The sequence below is a fragment of the Equus quagga genome, chromosome 19, assembly GCF_021613505.1.
Source record: "Equus quagga isolate Etosha38 chromosome 19, UCLA_HA_Equagga_1.0, whole genome shotgun sequence".
Classification (NCBI taxonomy): Eukaryota; Metazoa; Chordata; class Mammalia; order Perissodactyla; family Equidae; genus Equus; species Equus quagga.
The window spans coordinates 23376453-23400395 of record NC_060285.1 but is presented as its reverse complement, the minus strand read 5'-3'; positions in this window follow the sequence as shown (position 1 = coordinate 23400395).

Genomic DNA, 23943 nt, shown 5'->3' with positions numbered 1-23943 from the left:
CTTACAAGTTCAGGCTTTTTTTGTAGGAGTTGTTTGAAAAATTTTTTTAAATGAGAGTGGCTGGCCAGGGAGCCACAGTTTTCCTCAAATGGAGGGAGAAAGAACCTCTTCCAAGTCGCTATTCAGATATCGCACACACTTGTCAATGATGACATGATCCCTTGAAGGTGCTGAGAAGGAAAAGACAAAATGGACACCCACTGTTTTCCTGTTTGCTGAGAATCATTCAAAGGTGGAGTTAGCCATTATTGAAATAACTTAAACTGTGGAGAAAATATCAAAATAAGCCTATCACGCTAGGACCCAGCCATTACAGCCAAGGAAATAATACTATAAATCCTTTGAAATGAAGAAATATAGCAAAGGCACTTGAAAACTGTGAGGTGTTTTGTCACTAAATTGCAGCATTAATAGTGCTTTGATGCTTCTTGCTAAATTGTGTATTTCTGACACTCAAAATGAATATTAGGAAAATCATACTTATTTTATACAACTCATTAGCAGAAAGGAAGAAAATAAGATGATGTTTTAAAACCACAAATCTCCTTTATAACTAACTGTAAATGTGAGGATATTGAAAGAGGGAAGTAAATTGAAAGAGAAAGGATGCTTCTAAACTGCATTATAATCCTTGGCATAAATGAACTATTATCTCATCAGTAGACGATAAGTCTTATTTGCAATACGATGCTGAATGCTGTCTGTTCCTTCTCCGATGATGTTAGGAAACTGGGAGTCAGGGAAGAAGTTATTTCTTTTTTCATTATTGGCAGGACCCTATTGTCATTTCTATATACCTGTGATTTTTTATTACCAATTTTTCTTCCCTGCAGATATACCCATTTATACTAACTAATAAAATACCACTTAGATTTGCTCTATTTAATAAACACAACAAATTCAAGAATCAGAAGGAAATTGGATGCTCACAGGCACACTGCACCACAGGCAAGGCCTGGGTGATCACCTGCACCATTTTCAGACTCTCGTTAAGGCTTGCCTGGTATTCTAGATGTCTGTTTACCCATTCTCATTTTCATTTGTTAAAGGAAGTTGAAGTCATGACTCAGCTATAATGTGGCAGCATTTGAGTATTAAACAAAAATGCAAATCTAGGAATACATCCCTAATGAGATGTAGCAAGCTCATTTTTCTTCATATCATCTCTAATTCTGTCTCGTTGGCTTCAGGTAGCATTTATGTGGCACATGGTCATGTTTAAACTTTATTATATTACTCCTAAGATACTCCCACATTATTAGTCAACTTGAAGGCCTAATTCTGAAATCTGTTGGCTTACAGACATGTGTAAACACTCAGGAAAATATTTTTTTTCCACACAGCCAATGCACGGAAAAGGGGAAAATGTCTATGCCATTCTAAAATTCCTCTTCTGTCTGTGGACAAAAGTGAGAGCTAGGTTTCAGAGCTCCCAGGGTCTTCAGACATGTGCAATGAGACTTGCTCATCTGTCTTAATTTTTCATTCTCAATACTGCACAGTTCTGTCATTAACCAGTAGATTGAAGACCTCCCAAAGGAAACCTAGTTGTATTAACTTTGGTCCTGGGCAAAGGTGGTATTTGGGAGGTGATCTAGGAAACACCATGAGCAAATGGGGAGAGTGAGAGAGGGAAGGTAGGAAGGAAGACCAGTAAAAGGTGGGTTAATGAAGGCAACTGAGACTCTATCCATAGGGGACTCTGAGAGCTTATGTAGAAAATACCTCAGAATTGCTGAAGGAAACAGAATATTAATCTTACCCTTTCTGAAGATCAGTGGCTGAGGGTTGCTTCTGAACGCATTAACTCCTTAGTGCTTCCAGCCTGCTCTGTGTTCTGACAGAACACACTTCGGTAGCCGGAAAACACCCTAGGGCAGAGAGATGCAGGAAGCATCTAGTAGGTAAAGGAACTTCTCTGCCGGTGAGCTTCAAGAGGGCCAAGGGAGTATAGGCAGGGACGGACAGCAAACGATTCAGCACTGTGAAGCAGGATGATGACAGACTTGGTCTGCACCCCTGCTTCCGCTTTATTCACAATGTGACTTGGAAACATTACTCAAGATCTCTGAACCTCATTCTTCTATAATATGAGATTCGTGATGCTGACCTCTCAGGGTGATAATAAGGATTCAATGTAACGATGTCATATTCTATATAAACTCCCAGTACAGGACTCAGCACATAGTAGGTGCTCAACAAACACTAGTTATTTTGATTTTAATGATTATAATCATTATTAGTTATGATGTACAAAAAATAACCTTCAAGCCACTACACCTCCTTGCAGAGTGGGACAGTCTAGCCCACACTCTGCTATGGCCCACGATGGGGGGGGCTAGGACAGGAAGCAGCAGGACTCTCTTAGTTGCCGCTTCTTCATTTCTTAGCACATTTCCTAGACATAACACATTTCATGACATGGACACAGGGAGGCAATTCTCTGAGAAACCCCAGCTGCAGAGCAAGGTATACAAGAGAGAAATGAACCCTCAACTAAACTCATCAGAATCCCTTACTACAGTCAAAAGAAAACTTCACGTGATGAAGTCTGTGGGCTGTTGACATTATCTAAGGGAGATGCTGACTCTGGTTCCTGTTAACCTTAATGCTAAGATCCACTTTTTCCCTAGCCCTCCAGCAAAGCTCAGGTCCTCTTGGGCTAATGGTACCACCAGGCCTGACCACATCAGTCACCGTTGATCCAACCCCTAGACCGTTGTCCCTACAGGGTGAAAGAGACGTAACAGTAGCTGTTGTCAGGTGATCCTAACTGTTAAATAAAGAGAACGCTACTCCTAAGTTCTAGCACAGGTCTTTGATTTTTCATAATGCCTAGTTTTTCATATTCTAGTCCTACTTAGTTTCCCCTCCCCATTAAAAAAAAAAAAAAGTAGAAAAACCCAACAAACTCATGCTCCCAAAGTTACTCTTTAGCAAAACTATGTCTCCCTGGATCTGGGTTCTGTTACCATTTACAGTGTCAATAAAGCCTTCATGTCTATAGACCATCGGGAGCTATGGCTCTCATTCCTCTTTGTATATGTGGCTAAATATCCCTAAACTATTCCTCCCAACTCTGTACTTACAAATAAATGTCTCAGAGAAGAATCAGAAATGAGAGCAATATGCTGTTTTATGTCACAGTGAGCCCTCCTCCTGACATTTCAGAGGGACCATAGAATTGGAGGAAGGAAAGAAAGAGGGCGGGGAACGGAGGATCATCTCATCCATGAGTTTATTGTATTGCACATTCATTTGCATTGGAGCCAATCATCTTTCTATTACATTGGGTATCTGAATAGTACACTTACCTCTACGTGTTATTTTACATAGGATGACCGAGGTGAAAGCATTATCTGTGGGGCCCTCAACTTTACAAAAGGAAATGAATGGTTAATGAAAATCTCCCCGCTGGGTGAATTTTCATATCTCATTCTGATGTGGCCGCATGTCTGAATGGCAGGCTGAACTATAAATAGTTGATGCTCTGGTCTGATGCTGCACTGTCTAATGAATTGTTGCCTCCATAAACTTTTTATGTGTTGCGCTGTAGAAGTGAACCAATTAAAAAGTTTTGCCAATTTGAATCCTCCACATAAAGTATCTTCTGCAAGGAGATAAATGTCTTTGATGCCTTTGACTGCTTGGTGAGCTAAAACCTTATTCAAATTGGTTTTGTAATATGTTTAAATATACATTCCTGTGATGTTTTGCTCTTTCATTTGTACTAAATGAGTATTTGGACATCATTAAACAAGAATACTTGCTGAATTGTTTTGCTCCCCCTTTTGTAAAATAAAATTTTAGGACAGACTTTTTAATTTGTTTGGGGCCTCCTTTTTATTAAATTTGTTTGTATCTCTAACTATTCCATTCTGACCTCCCTGGCCTCGTTGTGAAGAAATACTTTGAGAAAAAGCTGATAGTTATGTTTCATGGAAGCCAAAGTTCTCCTTGCAAATTAAAATTACATTCCACTTTGCTGAACACTAAGAAAATCGGCTTTGGAAAATTACCTCAGCCCTAAAGATTGGGCTGCCACGTACCAGTCTAACTCTTTCCTTTAACGTGCATCTGTGAGCAAATATGCTTGGCTCTGACTCCCACTGGACTAAACAAAATCTCATTAATGGACTTGGCCTAAAGAAGCACTTGAAAAGACGGCTAATCATGTTCTACATGATGGGAAATGTCACACAAAATCAGAACGGAGGTGAATTTTTGGACAAGTACTTAAATCAGAGGACTGCACCCTCTTCCAGAAAAATAGTTTAGAATGCTTCAAAACTAGTCTTCCAACTGTTCGCAGTACTCAACTGAGATTATGAACAAGCCACTTTTTAAGATATGGACCGGAAGGAAAAAAGAAAGAAGGGAAGGTGGCAGCTTGCGTGCCACAGACAAAAAATGGATGAGTAACAATGGTCCAGGCACTGCAGTGGGCACTGGAGTTATGGATGTGAATGGAAAACCAGCCCTGCCTTCCAGGGGCTTGTAGTTTACGGGGGAGACAGATTGACAAGTGGAACAAAACAAAAAAGCAATTACAAAACGATAAAAAGCATTGCTTGAATCAGGACTGAAGCAAATGAAGAAGCTCTAAAGTCAGCTTAGGGGAGCCAACATCTTACAAAGGATTCACATTTGCGTTGAGACTTCAAGAAGGAATACTTCAGAAGAAAATGTGGGAAGGGCACTGCAGGCTGAAGGAACAGAGTCTGCACATTCAGTATTGCTGGAGCAGAGGTTCAGCAGGCTGGAGGGAAGAGGCGAGGCTAGGCGGGTAACGTGAGGCCACTTCAAGAAGGACCTTGAGTGCCTTGAAGAGAAACTTGGATTTGGTTCTGCAGTTAAACCTAGAGCCAGTTGAAATTATTGTTCCCGGGAATAGCATAGGAACACCTAATTACTAGATAAATAGCTCTGCTCAAGGTACAGAGAAGAGATTTGAGAGCTGCAAGAATACAGCCAGGTGGACCTCGGTGAAGGACAGGATCCTACCACAAATATGGTGATGTGCTTCCTGGGCCGTGTCTTTTAACATTCCCCAATAGAGGCCTATGTCAAGTCGCTAAACTCAGACCACTAAAAGCAAACTTTATGAGGGGCCAGGTGGTCTAAGTTAAGGCTCTGTTGGTCCTGCTTAAATCTGAGAATAAATCGTAGAATTTAGACTTCCCATCAATTCTCACAAACATTATTTCTTAAGTCAAGCTTTTGATAAGTTTTAGATAGCTGTGAATCAAAGGTTATACTCCCTGACACTTTCCCAACACACACAGATTCCTTGTAGCCAATTAAGGACACGTACATGCTCTAACTTCAGTGCCGTGCTGTTTATGACAGATCTAGCCTTCTCTGTCATTTTTGACTGTAATTCGGTATGCCGTAACATGTTTAAAATGGTGAACTCTGGATTTTCTTCCCTGTAAAATCCTGGTTGTCCAGACGTTGCCTTGCCTCTATCCAACCTCAACTTCTCAACAACCCAATCAGTCTAATTTGCTTTCCTTGAACACTTTTGGCAAGAAAAATATGAAGAGATAAAACTCAAGTGAGTAAATGTCCCTATTTAACTGTGCTGAAAGAAAGTTAGATGAGGATGAATTTAGAACCTCCGTGGCACTTAGACATGGATATTACATTCACTAGGTCTTCATTACTTAGGTTATACTGTTGGTCTGTCTAGTAACATAATGCCTAAGACATTGGGTGGTTTAGATGCGGTAGCTATGTAGAAACAGAAGCTCAGAGAGGTTAATTAGCATCTAGTAAGCAGCAGAGTTGGAATTGTTGCCCACATCTTCCTGAAGCTAAAGCCTGAGAGGTTTCACCATGCCTTTCCACCATCTTTGAAGTAATGCTCCTTCCTAATTCAATTTTGGCTTTCATTCAGGAATAGAACTCAAAAATATAACGTGAGCAAAGAATGAAGTCAAACTTCTCAGGTGTATGCCCACACCCAAATTCCCAAACCTTGGGAACATCCAAGGTTTTGGTGTTCATATTTTTTATCCCCCAAAGTCTTTTTCTGTTTTCCTAGATAAGTCAATTCCTATACCCCTTTCTTATTTCAAGAGTTGAGCTTTATGTGTGTTATGACAGTTAAATATTCCATCTTCTTATAACTAAATATAAAAACCAATAAACGGAGGTATGAATTTTCACAATCTCACATGAGAATGCATCTGCCTTTGGTTTCATCAATTTATATGTGGTTATTTCTTATCATAAATAGGTTTTGAGCTGTCAGGATGATCCTTTTCTTCACACATTTCCCAAACAAAAATTTTGCACAGAGCTATTATACCCCCAAGAAGCATGAAAAATACAGGTTTCCTGACAAGGAAGAAAACATGATAATTGATGACTGAGATAGGCTGCCCTTCTCTGGAGGTTTTTAATTACCACCTTTCATTTACATAACACTTGAAGCTCTTCCAATAGCTTTCAGGTACATTATCACTTTTGTTCCTCAGCACAACCCTGCAAGGAGAGAAAGCAAATATTACAATCATCACTCTCAAGCATAAGCCACAAAGAATGAGAGAGGTGAAGCGATTTGAGGAGGTCACACAGCTTGTTATGGATGGAGCTGGTGCTAGAACTGAGGATGCCTAACTCCTAATCCAATATTCTTTCTACTACACCTTCCATTATTCCACTGGCTGGAAGGATACGGTGTGGCTCCTCCCAAAGTTGTAAGGAGTGTGCAGCTGATGACAAAATTAGTGCTATAATTTCTTTTATGAGCATTTATCATCTTTCCATTGAACACATCAAAAAACTGTGTTTTTGTTAGAAAAGAGACAACAGGTAGAGTTGTGGGCATCTATTCCAGCAAAGCCTGTTAGCTTTAGAGTCAACTCAATCGCTTGCTAGCTAAGCATCCTTAAGCCTCATTTTCCTTAGTTCTAAAGTAAGAGTGCTAATAGTACCTATGTCATGAGTTATTATGAGGATTGCAAGAAATGATGCATATAAAGCACCTGGCATTATGCCTGGTACATAATAAGTGCTTAATAAATCGTTTGCTGCTATTTTTCGGGTTGCTGTTGTTGTCACAGTCATCATCATTATGATGATTATTGATCATGGTGAGTGTAATTCTGAACTCTGTGGGTAAGAGGCTCCAAATATTGCCAAGATGTCATTTGGGGATTATATTGGCCTGTACTTTTCTGGCCCTGACTCAAATAATGAGGTTTGCAATTTCATTGACTGGGTGTGCTAATTAGAAGCTTTTTAAAGATTTCTCTTGTCCACTGAGGCCACTAAATAATCTCCACATGGGTCAAGTTCTGTAATCACCCCATTGCCTCATTGATTATACAAGTCAGCAGTTGGAGCCATGGTGGAAGATCCATGGTGATCAGAGCGGGAAAAGTCTAAAGACCCAAAATCAAGCTTGTCTGTGGGCTGGTTCATTCTTTATTCACACCCAAAACTCAACTTTTATCTACATGATAATTAAATAATAAGACATTTTCTTAACCAGCATCCTGCCCATTTTTAAATACATCTTTTATTAGATGGTAGAGCTTATAAAATATTCATCAACACAAGCGACTGCAGTTTTTTTTTTCTGCTGACTTAACCTCAGAGCTGTTCAAGTGGAAATTAGATTTTTTTTTTTGTTAACTCGCTGAAACTGTCTGCATTTGCTAGATTTCCTGAGGAGCAGGAAAAAAGTAATTCCGTAGGATTAATAAGGGCAACGTACATTCTTATTCCAAGAAGACACACAAAAAGGGGGCAGAAATACTATTCAGTGAGGATAATTGATATTGTAGCACAGCGTCCTGCCTAAGCTCATTGTGCTTTGAATGGGTGCACAGGTTCTTTGAATCCCTGTCAAGAATAGCTTGTGCGTCTCTCACATCTTACCTTGAATTAAGGAAGACTTTTAGGGACCTTGTGAAATGTAAGATGCTTGTGATGTTAATCAGCAAAAACAGACATCTGATTGCACTTTCAAAAAGAACAAGAAAGAGATTTTGTGGTTTTATAGATTTTGCTCCTAACTTAAAAGTAGAAAAACCTAATAACTGTTCTTTATCTGTACTGTGCTCAACTCATGCACATATTCTCTATTTTTTCCATTCTCTCTCCTTTACTTGGTACCTTTGGCTCCTTTGTTTCTCTCTCTTAATTAAAAAATTCACAGTTCCAGAAGGTTGTGGGTTTCTTATTGAAAGCCTTGCTTATTCTTTTGTGATGATTATAATGCTGGGACCTCAAAGTACTCTCTCCATAAACCCACGTCTTACTTCGGCATCCTGGTTTTAAGGCAAACTTTGTTGTAGATATTTGGAGATCCTTTTGATGAGAATGTTCAACAAAAGACAAAAAATAGGCTAAAACACTCAGCTTCATCAAGCAAATCTCTGACTCACCTATTGTAAGAAAGCAGCCACCTCCCTCCATGGCACCCCCCACACATGCCCAGCCTCTCAACCACATGAGCCCAAGTTTCGATTCCCTGTTTAAATTAGCTTAAATTTCTCTCATTAGAAAACAGGGAAATCAACTTAGTATTTACATCACTGAAGGGAAGGCAACTTTTAGCCACACAGAAGAGCTTGAAACCTCCCTTTTATGAGAACAATTATTGCATCAACATTTTCTTGCAAAAAAAAGTGTTTCCTGCCCACTCGGATACTAATTTTCCAATAATTGGAATTTATGCTATTGATATTAAGAAAACTGTACCATGTGAAATGAAAATGTAATACAGTATTATTCTAATGGTTAAGTTTTCTGTTTGTAGCTTAAAGTCCACAGGGCCACATACCAATAATCTGCTTGAAATTTTCTATCTATGAAGTAACCTTAGCAACAGGATAGCGTCAAAGAATGGTATTTCCACTGACATACTTTCCATTTGATTGGATGTTTATCTCAGGTTTGAGATAAAATAGAAGTGGTGGTAACTGCCAAGCCCTCTTGGTAAAGTTTTACTTTCTCCTTTCAGTCTCCTGTTCTCATGTCACTTTCTCTCCCTCTCCTCTTTGGAACCTTCAGAAATGAAGACTGATTTCCACCCAGCAAGCTACAAGCTTTTTGGAAAGCTTCAGGCTTACTACACTGGGTCGAACACCAGATGCCCTCCAAGCGTTAGCTCAGTTTTGTCACCATCAGCAACCTAAAGTAACAAGCCGGCAATGATTAAGCCATCCAGTTTTCTGAGTGGAGTTGAGGAGATAACCCTACTTCTGATAAAGTCCAGAATCATGTGGTCCTGTCCGATTCTGTAAGACCTCTGAACGTGACACATCCACCTGCTTCAGATGATGTCTTGAGACCCAATACAAGACCCAGGGCAATTAATCTTGATGCTCAAGAGGAAATTCTACCATCCTATCCACCATCAGTCACATCTGCCCCAAGAAGAAAAATGCCCTGACTGGAAACAAAAATGGAACAATGATAAGGGGAGAGATGGCACCATCTTTTCCTTTTTTCTACTGTATTCAATAAACAGGTTTCTCCTCACCCCACTTTTTTTAAGTTCTGGTCTTATCTATTTGCCGTGTAGCTGAGCTAGAGTTCTATTTACTATATTTACTATAGGGTTTACTAAACTTTTGTTTTTATATTTTAACATTTCTGAATTCTTGAAGTGCCTAAAAGTCAACACGAACATTGATTGTAGTATTTCTTCCTTTTCTAAAGTGCTGCTATTAAATCAAGAAATGCCATATAATCTATGTCATCTTAAAATCACTGAAAATAGTTCCTTCCTCTGGCTAACTTCAGAGCCATCTGGATCAACACCTAAAGGTCTTTGGGTGTTTGATTGTCTCCCAGGATTTTTAAGCCCTCCGTGCTTCTGCAATGAAGCGACTCAACCACTCTGTAAATGTAGTCTCACTTTTGGAGTCTGTGGCAAATCCAGTTCTCCTTATCCCCCAAAATCTCAGCAAATGCAGGCCATCCTTACATCCCAGTTATGGTAACTGAGCTCTGATCTGTCTTGCTTCCTTTGGCAATGTTCTCCCACTACCACCTGCTTGTGCTGTGGTTCCTATAAGTCAATAAATGTACCTCATAGCTGCTGAGTATCCACCAGGTGTCAGGTGTTCTGCTAGGTGTTTTCAGGCACAGGAAAAAAAAGAGAACTTCATTTAACATTTTTACATTTAATTTTGATGTTTCTCTTGTTTTTACTTTGAATTGATATGTCAGGGATTATTGTAATCTCTTCAGCACTTAGGTGCTCTTAAGAACATAAGTCTTACCCCTGTCTTTTGCTGATTGCCAGATCCTCAAGGCATCTCAAGCTACTGGTCTCTTGGGGCATTCACCATTACCTACATCGTGGCCATGGCAGCCCTCACTGACCTTGGCTTGGGTTTACTTGTATTTCCTGCTGATGATCATTGCCCCATCCTTTGCTTTGGCCTTGGAGGTCTGTTGGATTTTCAGGACCTACACTGGCCATCTTGGGCAGCCTTGGTTATGAGGGTTATTCATTGTTTCATGAGTAAGCTGATGGAGAGAGCTCAGCATAGGAGTTAAAAACACAAATGTAATGTCACCGAGACCTTGGGTAGGCTATTTAATTTCTCCGAACTTTAGCTACATCTGTAAAATGAGGATAATATTAGTAACTACCGTTAATGTTATATCAGGATTAAATAAGAAAAGATATGTAAATATCTGAGCACAGTTTCTATCATACTAAGTATTCTATAATCAGTAGCACTTATTAGCTATTATTATTAGGTGATTTACCCAAAGACCAAGAGCAAGTAGGTAACAAAATTCTAAGCCACTGACTTGCCCTGCTTCATTTTCAGAGCTGACGTAATGGTGTTGACCTCTCCATTCTGGAGCTCTCTGATCATCATGGCACAACAGGGACTTTGAAGGGGCCAACTCTGAGTCTCCCTTCCCTATCTCAGGAGAAAAAAATTGTCATGGGAAAGAGTAATTAAACTTACGTTGAATCCATCATATTGAGGAAAACTTGGGTCTATTGGAGAAAAACAGAAAGTGGCTCAAGAGAATAAAAACATTCTAATCATCTGTGCTATGTGACAATGGAACAGACCATCGCATAAGATGATGAGTCCCCTATCACTGAAGGTGTTCAAGCTAGGATAGATGTTGTAGAGGGTTAAGAACTGACTGCTAATCTTTAAGCATCTTTCCAACCCTGAGATTCTATTGATTAGGAAGCAAGGCAAACTCTCAGAGTTCATTCATTCATTCAACACTAACTATCAAAGAATACAGCATGACTTCAAGTTGTGGTTTGGTTTGAACATGTCAAAAGCACTTTTTTAAAATCAATGCAGAGGAGAAACCATGGAAAGAGTTTCTGTCTGAACCACCAGAAATTAAAAAATTATTTGTATAGTTTTAGAAAACAAAGAGGCTTTTCTCTGAATGGCCAAAGAAGTAAAATCTAGTAGTTCATTGTTGGTTAATTTATTTCTGAAGTGATTGGCAATAAGTTCAGTTTATGAACTACCACTATTTTCTACATTAGCCTTGCTTTATGAGCTTCTATCATTAACTAAGGCAGACATGCTTCACAAAACTTAGTGTTTATACAAATCTTTAGGTGAGTAAAGACAGATTCTGTAGGAAAACAGCTTAACAAGGGGATTCATCTATTTTTACATTGTATAGCAGGAAGTATAAAAAAGAAAATTATCATTAAAGATAGAGAAAATAAATAGTTGAACTTAATCGTACCTGGGTATTTCTCCTTGGTTAATTGCTTAGCCCAACAAGGCTTTTTGTTTAGTTCATTGAGTCATAAACAGAGCTTCCATAACAGAACAAAAAGAATTTTCAGCACATTTCTCAAAAATAAAGTACTTTTATGGCTAAAAGCTTTGCTTTGTATTTTCCTTTAATAGATAGCTGATTTCATTATTAAAAGAATAATCAGATTTCTAATTTCATATTTTCCTTTTTTCAAAGAAGGGGTTTGTGGCAGAGGCTACTACTGTCATCTGAGATCCCTTGCCCCTTCTTTCATAAGTGCTGGAATTCCTGAGCTTTATCTGGATCCTTGGCCACCAAGAATGAGACTTCCCAGCCTTCCTTGCAGCTAGGCGCGACTACGTGCCTAATTCTATCTAAAGAAATGTGAAAGGAGATTATGTGTTCAATTTCCAGCTTGTGACTTGAAGGAAAGGGTCATGCCCACGTGTTCCCCTTCTCCTCTGTACTAGCTAGAGTGCCAGGAGCTCAGACAGCCATCTTGGACTACAAGATACAAGTCATGAGTAAGGAGAGCAGAGCAACAAGCCAAAGTCCCCAGAGTGACCTACGAGGTCCTACATGATCAGGCCTTGCATAAGCTCTCTGGCAACCCCCACTGCTCTCCCTTGATCACTCCACTGTAGTCACGCTGGCCTCTCTGCTGTTCCCGACAAGCCAGACACTCACTTGCCACAGGGCCTTTGAATTTGCTGAACCCCTTTTCCCCAGATCTCCACGTGATTCACTCCCTCCCTCTCTCCAGGTCTTTCCTCAAATACCACCATCCCAGTGAGATATCTGCTGACTACCTTGTCTAGAATTTCCGCAGCATCGACTCCTCCCAACTCTGCCTACCCCGACCCTTGCTTTATCTTTCCCCGCAGCACGTATCACTCTATAACATGGTACCTTCCCTCATGTTCAATTGCCTTATTGCTCCCACTGGAATATCAGCTCCATAAGGGCGGGGTTCCTTCCGTTTTGTGCAGTGCTGTGTCCTCAATGCCTGGAATGATGCCTGGAATATAGCAGGTGCCCAGTGAACCCATGCTGAATGAAGGAAGGGGGTAGAAGGAGCCCAGGTCCCTGATGCTGTGGAGCAGCCATATCACTTTAAGCTCAGAGAGGAGTAAACTACTGTTTTAAGTTCACTCCTACCTTCTCCATTTCAGCAGCCAAACCAGCACTCAACTAATACAGAGACAGTGAGTCTGTCGTATGGCAGAGGTGAAATGAGGCCCTACTATGGCGTCACGCTCAACTTCCTGGTGGTGCTCCTCTGAAAGGGGTAAATTGGGGAGCTTAGACAGACAGACGCTCCCCTCATGAATTTTACATTTGAGTGAAGAGGAAAACATCAATCACACCAAGAAACATTGAGTTGCAAGTGAGGCAAAGGAGAGATGGCATGAGAACCAACAAAGGGAAGTCTTGACCTGGTGGTGGAGCCTTGAGGAAATGATATGGGGAGGGCTGATAACTGAAGGGTGAGGAAGCCTTTCTTCTGGAAGAAGAAGAGGGAACAACCTTGCAGGCTAAGGGAATAGCATATGGCAAATCCCTGTGGTGGGAGAAAGTGTGGCAAATATAAGATGCTGAGGGAGGCCCGCTGGCTGGAGCAGACAGTGGAGATGCACTGTCTGAAGGAACCTGAGAGACAAGAGCTAAGGAGCTTTGACTTTTCCTCACAAACGATGCAAGCCTAAGAAGTGTTTTAGGCAGGAGGGCAGGAGACATGAGTGCTATCTGCTTCCTGGCTTTCAGAAACATCTCTGGAAACTTCGTGCCTCTCTCCAGCAGAGTCAGTCACTCCCCAGTCTCCCCTGGGATGAGGAAAGACTGGAAACTTGCGGAATGGGAGCCTTGCCCCTGTCACAGCTCTTTTTATTCAGTGCCTCACAAATTAGTTGCAAGAACTTGCCCTGGAGACAACGGGATGCAAATGCAGACGACATGGAATTGTAATAACATAAACATTATGAAACAATGCAAGCCAGTTGGGCCCCCTGTAGAGAAATAATCCCTGTGCTCCTTTCTGAATTGTCTTTATGGAAATTTCATAAAATTTGCCGTTATTAAAACTGAGTAGCAATTATTTCTTTCTTTGGTTCATCAGTTGTGGGAGGAAAATTAATTGTGTTCTCCTTCTTTTCTGGAGTTCATCAGATAGGAATGAGGCAACAAGGATTGACAGGACTGGGGCCTCTGTTGATGGAAAGAAGGCCGGAGAACTTGTGGGACATTATCACAGATGTGGCTTTGGAGGTGGGAGCGGTTAAGAGAGTGGTGGTGGCAGATGCGGCCACGCTAACAAGTGTGCTCAGGAAGCAGAAGTCATTACGGTATGTTGACATAACATTTGCCAGCTTCACAGGGGCCATCATTGTAAATTAGATTTAATATTGATCAGGCCGTTCACAATCAGGGCCAGGAGAAAATTGGATACAGAGTTCTTAGTCAAAATTGGCTCTTAAGATTCGGCTTTCTAATTAATACAGAAGAACAGAAACCCAGGGCCTGTCTGGCCGACCCAGCGTGGCAATAGCTGCTCTCCTGTTCCCTGAGGGGAGCGCGGAAGTGACAGCAATTTCCGCTGTCTTTCTATTTTCTCTCTCAGGTCGGTTCTGCTGGGCAGCTGTGAGGCAGGGTGAGAGGTGGGCTGCAGGGAAGGGGATGGGGTTTTCAGAGTACAGATGGCTGCGTTTCTCCTCTCAGTCTTCACCTCAGAAAGCCGAGAAACTTTTTAAAGAAATTCGTTTTGCCCTTATCTAGTTTCTAAAAGTAGCAATTTTTCTTTAATTCATTCATGGTTAGGAGTTTGGAGAAATTGCCAGTAATACCTTCCACCACCCCTGGCCTAGATCAACCCTTTGAGGCAGCGTGACGGACAAATGCGGGTCTGAATCCTGGCCTTGGCACTTTGCCCTATCTGACCTTGGGCAGATGACTTGACATCTCTGACTTTCAATTTCTTCTTCTATAAAATAGAAATAATAATACTACCTACCTCAAAGGGTTGCTGTGAGGACAAAATGAAAGAACGAATGCATTTATTATACATTCAGCAAATCTCAGCCATATTTTTAGTACTATTATTCTATGCTTATCATTGCCCTTATTATGATATGGTTTGTCCTATTAGACAACAATGTTAATACTACAATAATAATAGGAGCATGACATCTAATTTCTCACTTTAAAAACAATAACTGGTCAGAGCAGCGCCAATGTAAGTGTCAGAAAGCAGCCACAGGCCATGTTAGATGTCTCTGTTTCCTCCACCAGCTCCAGCTCCCATCCAGAGGCTTTAAGAATCCTTGAATTTCAAGTTTCTCTTTTTTACATTCCTTCCCTGTGAGCTTCAGGCAGACCTAATATTTCTCCAGGCTCACCCTCACCTTTCGTGGACTTCCCAGGCGGAGAACTTTCTGGAATCAGAGATCATGTCTCATTTATCTTTGGATCTCTAACACCTTACACAGAATTTGGCTGGTACAAATGGGACCGGGAGTAGAGTAAGGCAAGTGAGGCTCCTTGGGCACGAAATGTAAGATGGCAATCACTCTCAGACACCAACTCTATACTTTCACCCTCCTGAGCGCAAGCACTTCCTTAAATATTGCACCCTAGGAGACTGGCGTGTGTCACCCGGGTTCTGGCTCTGCTTGGAAGAGATGCTTCATCAAGATAATATGTAAAAACAAATGAAGTAAGAAAAGGACCCCCCAACTGTTCAAATTCCCCAGCCCTGAGCCCGCAGACACTACTGCTCCTTTGCCACCCTGCATATACACAGGAAGGGAAGATTTTGAGACGGGAAAGATTTTAGGAATCTGTTTTACCAAGAATAAATGCAATGGGGCTGACCCGGTGGTGTAGTGGTTAAGTTTGCACACTCCACTTTGGCAGCCTGTGGTTTGCAGGTTCAGATCCTGGGTGCTGGCCCAGCACCACTCATCAAGCCATGCTATGGCAGTGTCACACGTAAAATAGAGGAAGATTGGTACAGACGGTAGCTCAGCAACAGTCTTCGTCAAGCAAAAAGAGGAGACTGGCAACAGGTGTTAGCTCAGTGCCAATCTTCCTCTCAAAAAAAAAAGAAGAAATGCAAAAATACCTATTTTCTCAAATCTAAACAGCGGTCCGAGGTTTATCTCACCTGCAAGGAGTTCTTCCTCTAACCTTCATGGAGTTATTGGTGTTCAGAATTAATTGCAAAACTCAAATCCAACTAGAAACATCTGCTGCCATAAGTAAAAGGCTAACCAAAGAACTCAAAGGAAACAGGTCCCAGGGCTCGGCTCTCCATTTATTAATTTACAAAGCCTGCTCCCTCAAACGATTTCCAGGGAGAGTCAGGCAGGTCTACGTTCCTGTGGGATTTTATTCTCGGTCTCCTAGGACCATTTCTTGTTCAACAGATACCTTTCTGTAGAGAAAAAAAAAAATTATTTTCCCTTGACTATAACACCTCATTCAATTCTGCCTCCACCTTCAACTCCAGGAGCTTTCCTCCCTTGGAGCCATAAGGTCCCCATCCTTCCTTCCTGTCTCCCATTTTAGCGAGCTTATCTACTCTTGGACACCAAACCGCAGCTATGAAGTTTGCTTATGGAGTAAGGCCATGCATTAAAAATTTTCAGAATTTTTTTATAAGTATAATGCATGCATGCGTGAAAAAGCATCCAGACAATAATAAACCAGAAAAATCTCTACCATTTATTGTGCATTTACTATGTGCCAAACCTTACTTCACTTTATCCTGCTACTAATTAACTGAGTTAGCCCTCCTGTCAAATGTGCTATGTGAACTGGTTTAAGTTATTTTCTTTCAATTCAAAGGTATCCACGGCAGTGCTACTCAGTTTGTGGGCTGACTTACTTACATACTGGAGTGGACATCTGTCATTTTTTCCTCCCCAGCATCCATCTCCCAGTTTCTGGAAACATCACCCCAATTTTCTTTTGGAAACCACCTCTCTCTCTCTCTCTCTCAGGCCATGTGCCCCTGGTAGGACTGACACTTCTGTGGCTTCAGAGATGGGTCCGGATCCTAGGTCTGGCCAACCAGAATGGAGCAATGTCTTCTTAGCTCCTGTGAGTGCCAATGTGTGGGCATGCAGTTGAAGCCAAGATGATGGAATTCAGAACCAAACCATTCACTGGAATTACTAGAAAAGAGATGTTTTTTTCCTGCACAGGATGGCTATCAGCTGGGAGTTGCTGAGTGGCTACCTTGCCTTCATGTGGAAAGACCCTGCCTGCAGAAAGTAGACCTGGAGCTAGGGCAGAAAGATTCTTGAACACCCTGCGTGCACTTCCAGAGCCGTCTATACCAGAAGTTGGACTTTTTAGTTACATAAGCCAATTTCTTTTCACTTAAGGCGGTATATGATATAGGAGATGCTCATCCACAATAGTCTCTGAAGTAATGATTTAAATCAATTGGAGACTAGTGACTTCCAAAATAATCCAACAGCTTGGCCCGGACCAGTTACTGTCACCGTCTTCACAATCAGATCTGTCAGGCAGGTACTCAAGTGATCAGCCCGAATTGACCCCAAAACAGGCTACCACAAATTTTCTCATTCATTACCCCTAATGGGGGGGACAGGTTGGAGTAGATCCCACCCCCTTTCAGGGAGAGAAACAAACAGTGCAGAGAACATCTAGTTTTTGATGATTCCCTCCTGATAGGACTGACCTGTATATAAGAAACCAAGGTTTTCAGCCTCTGATTAAATACTTGTGCTGCAAGAGCGGGGGCCCAAATTCAGGGGTGCTTTATTTTGCACTCCAGAATGGTAGCGATTAGGTGAGCTGCACCTTCACACCCAGGAGCTGCAGAGGCTAATGAAAGGTGAAATGAGCCAGGAGAAGGCATGCTGGGCAAGGGGAAATGGATGGACTTACGAGTGTGGCTGCTGCAGGGAGCCCCTCACAGGCAGCCATCTCTAATTGTATGAGCAATAATGCTGACACCGCAGGGGGCTGGAGGCTTGGCAGAAGTCGAGTGTTGACTAAATGAGACCGCACCAAGTTTTTAAACTCCTCGCTTGGTCAATAAGACCCAACTGGTCCAAAGATAGAAGCATTTACATAAATCCTCAGCCCATAGAGCAGACTCCAAGAGAAAGTTCCAGAAACACCCTGATACCTAAGGGCACGATGACTCTCCTAAAGGACCTGCAGGCAGACGTAGCCCAGCCTCCTCTGATGTGTTTACCAGACTTCTGGTTCTATTTAGATCTTCCTCTAAAAGCGCATCATTTCTTTCTCTTGGCTTCTCCAAACTGAGGTAACTCCTGCTTCACAGTGTTAAGAAGCAATGCTGCATCAAGTAACACGTTTCTAATGATGTGAAACAAAGCTTTAATCACCCTAGTTATTTACAAAATAATGTCTTTCTTGCATTTGGTTTAATAGCACTTTGTCCACAGCTTTCATCAAAACAACTACCCATCTGACTTATTGGAAGATTATATTAAATGTCAGAAGAGCTCCCCGGACTCATAAAGTACTTCCCCGCCAATCAGGCTTTTCATTTTGGATGGGAAATAATAAATGCAATAATTATTGAACATTGTGACATTAACTGATAAAGATACCTGCTTCCCTTGAATTATCAATTCCACATTGGCATAAAAAATAGATTAGTGACAATTTAATCCCACATCTGGTGACCTTTAAGTAATGTTGTAACACTTCGCAGCTTTGTCATTAGAATGTCATCAGCCTTCCCTCTAAAAGAAATGATACCTAAGTGCTACATTTTAGAACTGTCTCCAAAGTTTGCTAATGTTTAACACCTGGTAACAAACCTAGAGGGGTGAAAAAGAGCCATCCCAGGCAACTTTGTCAGAAGCAATTTTTTTAATAATCTTACCATAATTTACCATATGCGAGAGACTAGGGAGGGTCAAAAACTCATAGAGCCACGATATACATTGTGTCCACGGGGGGACCTGCTCACTGCCATATCCTCCTGGTGGGTAGGAATATTGGTGCCCACACTGGGGATGTCAATTGGCCAAATCCATCAAGATTTCACATGCACATCCCTTTCTATTCAACAATTCTACATCTAGAATCCCAGACTGTAGAAATACTTATCCACAGGCACAAAAGACTGTTCATTACAGCACTGTTTGTAATACGACCATGTCCAAAACTGTAAACAACCTAAATTTCCATCAAAAGGAATGCTTGAATAAATTGGTATGCCTGCATCATGTTTGATGCAGCCACTAAAAAAGAGTGAGCTGCCAGACGTACTGACATGGTATGTTCTTCTAGCTATACTGTTAACACTCCACATCTGACCTACCAGGAAATCTTCTTGGCCTCGTTTCAAGCTATGACCAGAATCCAGCCACTTCTCACAACCCCCGTGCTACCATCCTGATTCAGGCCACCACCATCTCTCATCTACGTGCCTGCAGTCGCCTCCTAACTGGTCTCCTGCTTCGACCTTTTCTGCAAAATCCTGTTCCGAACACAGCAGCCAAAATGATCTTTTCAAATGTAATTCAGATCAATTCTCCTCTTACTATCAAAACCTTGTAGTGACTTCCCATTTTACTCAGCATAAAAGCCAAAGTCCTCAGAAGGGCACAGGAAGCCCCATATGATCAACTTGTTTCCTCCACCCCAGCATTACCTCTCTGACTTCATATTCCTCTACCTGCCTCCCTCTGACCCTCACTCACTCTGCTTTAGTCTAACTGACTTTCTCTCTATTCCTTAATCATGCAGAGTCCTCAGGGCCTTTGCACTGACTGTTCTCTCTGCCTGAAACACTCTTCCACAGATACCCACCTGCTCACTTTATCACTTCCTTCAAATCTTTGTTCAAATACCACGTTCCCCATAAAGCCCACCTTGACCACCATGAGGAAAGTTGCAAAGTGTCTTCCCCTGGCCCTTCTAGTCTCATTTTCCTTGCTGTCCTTTTTCTTCCAGAGCTCTCATCATCTAATCTACTGCTTAATTTACTTATCTGCTGTATCAGTCGCTTGCTGTCTACATCCCCCTCTCCCCACTAGAATGTAAACACCATAAGGGCCGGGATCTTTGTCTGTTTGGCTCACTGATATATCCCAAGAGCCTTGAGTGGTTCCTGGAACATAGTAGATGTTCAATAAATATTTGCTGGAAAATGAATGAATGGACATAATAAAATTAGGGACATGATAAAAATGACTTACTGAGAACTAATCCTTATAAGCACTAAAGTGCTTTACGTACATCATCTCATTTAATCCTTACATCAATGCCAGGGGAAGCAGGAAGGGCAGGAGAGGGGGTAAGGTACTGTAATTCCCATTCTGTAGCTGAAGGAAACCGAAAACCAGAAGGTTCATCACTCAGCAAGGTCACATTCTAACAAGCAGCAGCATGAACGGAGGGAGAGGGAAGAGACTGAAGGCAAGACTGTGCACCTGCCGAAGGGTTTGCCCTATTGCTTCTCCTAACGCACCCTAACCAGTCCAAAAGCTCCACATCCACTCACTGTCTCGCTCCATTCCTTTCTGGATGTCTCCAATAACCACTATTTAGACGAATGTCACTAAATGGAGCAGTGCTTTAACTTCATGTACATAAGAATTCAGTGTGGTCCTGGGGATTATGATGGAGGAGGTCATAAGTCTTTAAGTTTCCTTTAAGCTTTGTGACTTTATCATTAAGTTTCAAATCACGTTTTGCTTCTGGGAGTGGTGTTTGGGTTTGTTTATTTTTGCTGTGAGGGACTATATGGCTCCCTCTTGCCCAACTTATTAGCTTTAGTCATAAACAGCAATCAGTGAAACATGAGGTTTTTATGAGATACTTAAATCCAGTGTGAGACTCTTTGGTATTTTGGAAAATTTTTAATGTCAACCTATTTGCTTTTGGATCTGTGAATATGATTTTATTCTGGAGGCTCCTGTTTTATGTGTGAGCTTAGTTTTAGTCAGGACATTGCTAAAAGAATAGACTATCTTAAATTTAGTATAACATATCAAGAAATTTCTCTTCCATAAACTAAACATGTTCTGATTTAAAAAAAAACTGGTAAAGTATCTAGGATCTATGTAGCAATATAAATTGGAATGCTTTAAGGAAGAAATACCCTCACTGATTTTTTAGAACTTTCCTAGAATCAGTGATGTTAATAATCCCATAGCTCTCAGTGTTGATTGGAAACCTCACTGCATGTTAACAAAACAGATTCTGTGGGTCCCCCACCCAAACCCTTCTGAGCCACACTACGTTCTACATGCCACCCTGATTTCCAGTGGCCAGCATCTGCATCCTTTGCCTGAGAAGTTCCTTTGGCCTTGTGAGCCTCTTCTGTCCAAGCCAGCGTGTGAGGAAATTTATATTCCTGGGAACATCTGTCAACTGTTGGGGACTGGTATATAAATACCCCAGTTCCCTCACTCCATCCGTGACTCTGGGTTACATGTCCTGTCCTGGCTCCTAGTGTGGCCCAGTGAAGCTGCAGTGGTAACCTGCCTGACGATATGTTCTTACCAGCTGCCTTCCTTTTCCTATCTCAACCCTCTGCCCCATAACCTGTGTTTCCTGGGATGGCCTCCCGAGTCATCTACTTGCATTTGAACCCTTGTGTCAGGATCTGCTTTTGGGGGAACCCAGACTAAGACAGCTGCCTTCATTTAGGGCTTAGCTGTAGGTCTAGTGAATGATAATAATAATATACTATAATAATATATCCATTCCTTCTTCTGCAAATATTTATTGAGCACCTACTGTGTTCCAGTTATTGTTCTTGTCATTGGGAATCCAGCAGTGGGCAAATAAAGAAAAATCCCTGTCCTCGTAGGGTTTACATTCTTTTGTGGGGAAATATTACACAAAATAAAAATATACTGTAAGGCAGATGATGATAAGTGCTATGGAGGAAAATAAAGTGCAAGAGTAGATAGGGAACACCTGCAGTTGAGGTGTGCAATTGTAAACAAAGTGGGCAGTGAAGGCCTGAACAGGAGGGTAAGGTGTGAACAAAGACCTGAGGGAGTGTGGGGAGTAAGCCACGGAGGAAGAGTGTTAGCCTAGGTAGGAGGAAACAGGTCCAGAAGGGAACAGGCCTGGAATGTTCCAGAAACAGTTGGGCCACTGGTGCTGGAGCAGAGTTAGGAAGGGTGCGGGGGGTGACAGGAGATAAGTCATTTCTGTTATTGTCATTATTTACTGTTGTTATTGTCATCAGTACTACTGTTTAATAGGTATCTTTTATTTCCACATTTTATTATGAAAATTACAGAAAAGTTAAAAGGTTTTACAGTGAACACCACCTGAATTCTACCATTTTGCTATGCTTGCTTTTTCACACATCTATCCTTTGATCCATCAATCAAGCCATCTTCTTACTAAGTTTCAACGTCAGTTGCAGACATTTAACAAACACAGTCATTATACTGATGTTGTTTCTAAAGCAGACCACAGCCTTGCAAGGCAGGTACTGCGTCCCCATTTTACAGAGGAGGCAACTGAGGCTCAGGGAGGTTGACTAACTCAGCTAAGGAAGTAACACAAATATGTGGCTGGGTGGGGATTGCAATCTGGGTTTGCTCAATGTCAATGCTCATATTCTGTCCACTATTAACACACATGCTGCTCTTGGTCAACAGGTTAATGCTGAAGAACAGACAAGGTGTTGGCTCTGCTCTTCTCTGAAGGGAGTTGTGTCCTTCACTATTTCTTCTGCATCTGAAAGGTGGAGATCCAGTGACGTGCTGCTAAATACCAACTGGCTCTTTGGGTGGAGGTGGAGAGAAGGGGGAAGCCCTGGTTTGCAACATTTGCCAATTTCAGAGGGACAAATACTCTTTGTTGTTGTTACTGCCATCAGTATTGAATGCCTTCCCCCTAAAATTAGGTACCAGGCAAAGATGTCCATACTCACTACTTCTATTCAATACTGTACTGAAAGTCCTACTACATACAATAAGGTAAGAAAAAAATGCATACAGTTGGAAAGGAAAAAGAAACACTATCTTTTTCATATAATCATAAGTTTATACGTGAAAAATCCTAAGGAATCTACAAAAAACTCTAATTGAGCTTAACATGGCTGCAGGATATAAATTCAATATTTAAAAATCAATTGTATTTTCATATACAAGCAGCAAGTAATTAGAAATTGGAATTTAAACATATTTACAATAGTGTTGTTGTTAGTGCCATCGAGTCGATTCCAACTCCTAGTGACCCTGTGTACAGCAGAGTCGAACTCTGCTCAATCTTTTTGCACCATCCTCTCATCTTTGGGTGTTATACCAGAGGGTTTTCATGGCCAGTTTTTTCGGAAGTGGGTGGCCAGGTCCTTTTTCCCAGTCTGTCTCAGCCTGGAAGCTCCAATGAAACCTGTCCACCATGGGTGACCCTACTGGTATTTGAAATACCAGTGGCATAGCTTTCAGCATCACAGCAACAAGCAGCAGCCACAGTAAGACAACCGACAGATGGGTTGTGTGGTTCCCTGACTGGACACAAACCTCAGCTGCAGTGATGAGAGTGCTGAATTATAACCGCTAGACCACCAGGCCTGGCTATGGATGCTCTTACCATGGCCACTCTCAAGCTACCAACCTGACATCAGGTTTCTAGCTCTTGTGAGCTGGTGCAAGCCAGCTCCAGCACAGCATTGCAGACTTTTTAGTCTTATACTGTGGATAACAAGTATCATTGGCCTTTATGACCATCACCAGATTCGGGATCAACACCCAACGCCTGTACCCAGTGAGCGCTCAGTAAACACGAGTGGCGGTGGTGGTGAGGATAAAGACCTACACCTTTCCACCCATGCCCATATCCAGCATCAAACCTCTGCACACACACACACACACACACACACACACGTTCTTCCCAGGGTGGATGGCAGAACTCTTACAACGTGCCTGACCAGAGAATACCATATTTTACATGGGTCGAGAATCACATAGAAGACAGACACTCTACCCTGAGAGGCTTGCCTTTTCTCCTCCTTCTTGACCTTCTCTCTTTGGTTGAAACTCCTCTCACCTTGAAAGCATTTCCCAAGGTGGCCCCTGACAGAGTTCTGCCTGTTCCCTTTTATCACACCATCACACCCGTGAAAGCTTGAGTCCTTTTATCCCCCTCGTTCTCCCTAACCCCTTGACGGCTCTCTACCTTCTTCACCAAATTTGCCTCTGCACCCTTTCCCCAGCGGTCTCACACACCTAAAATAACATC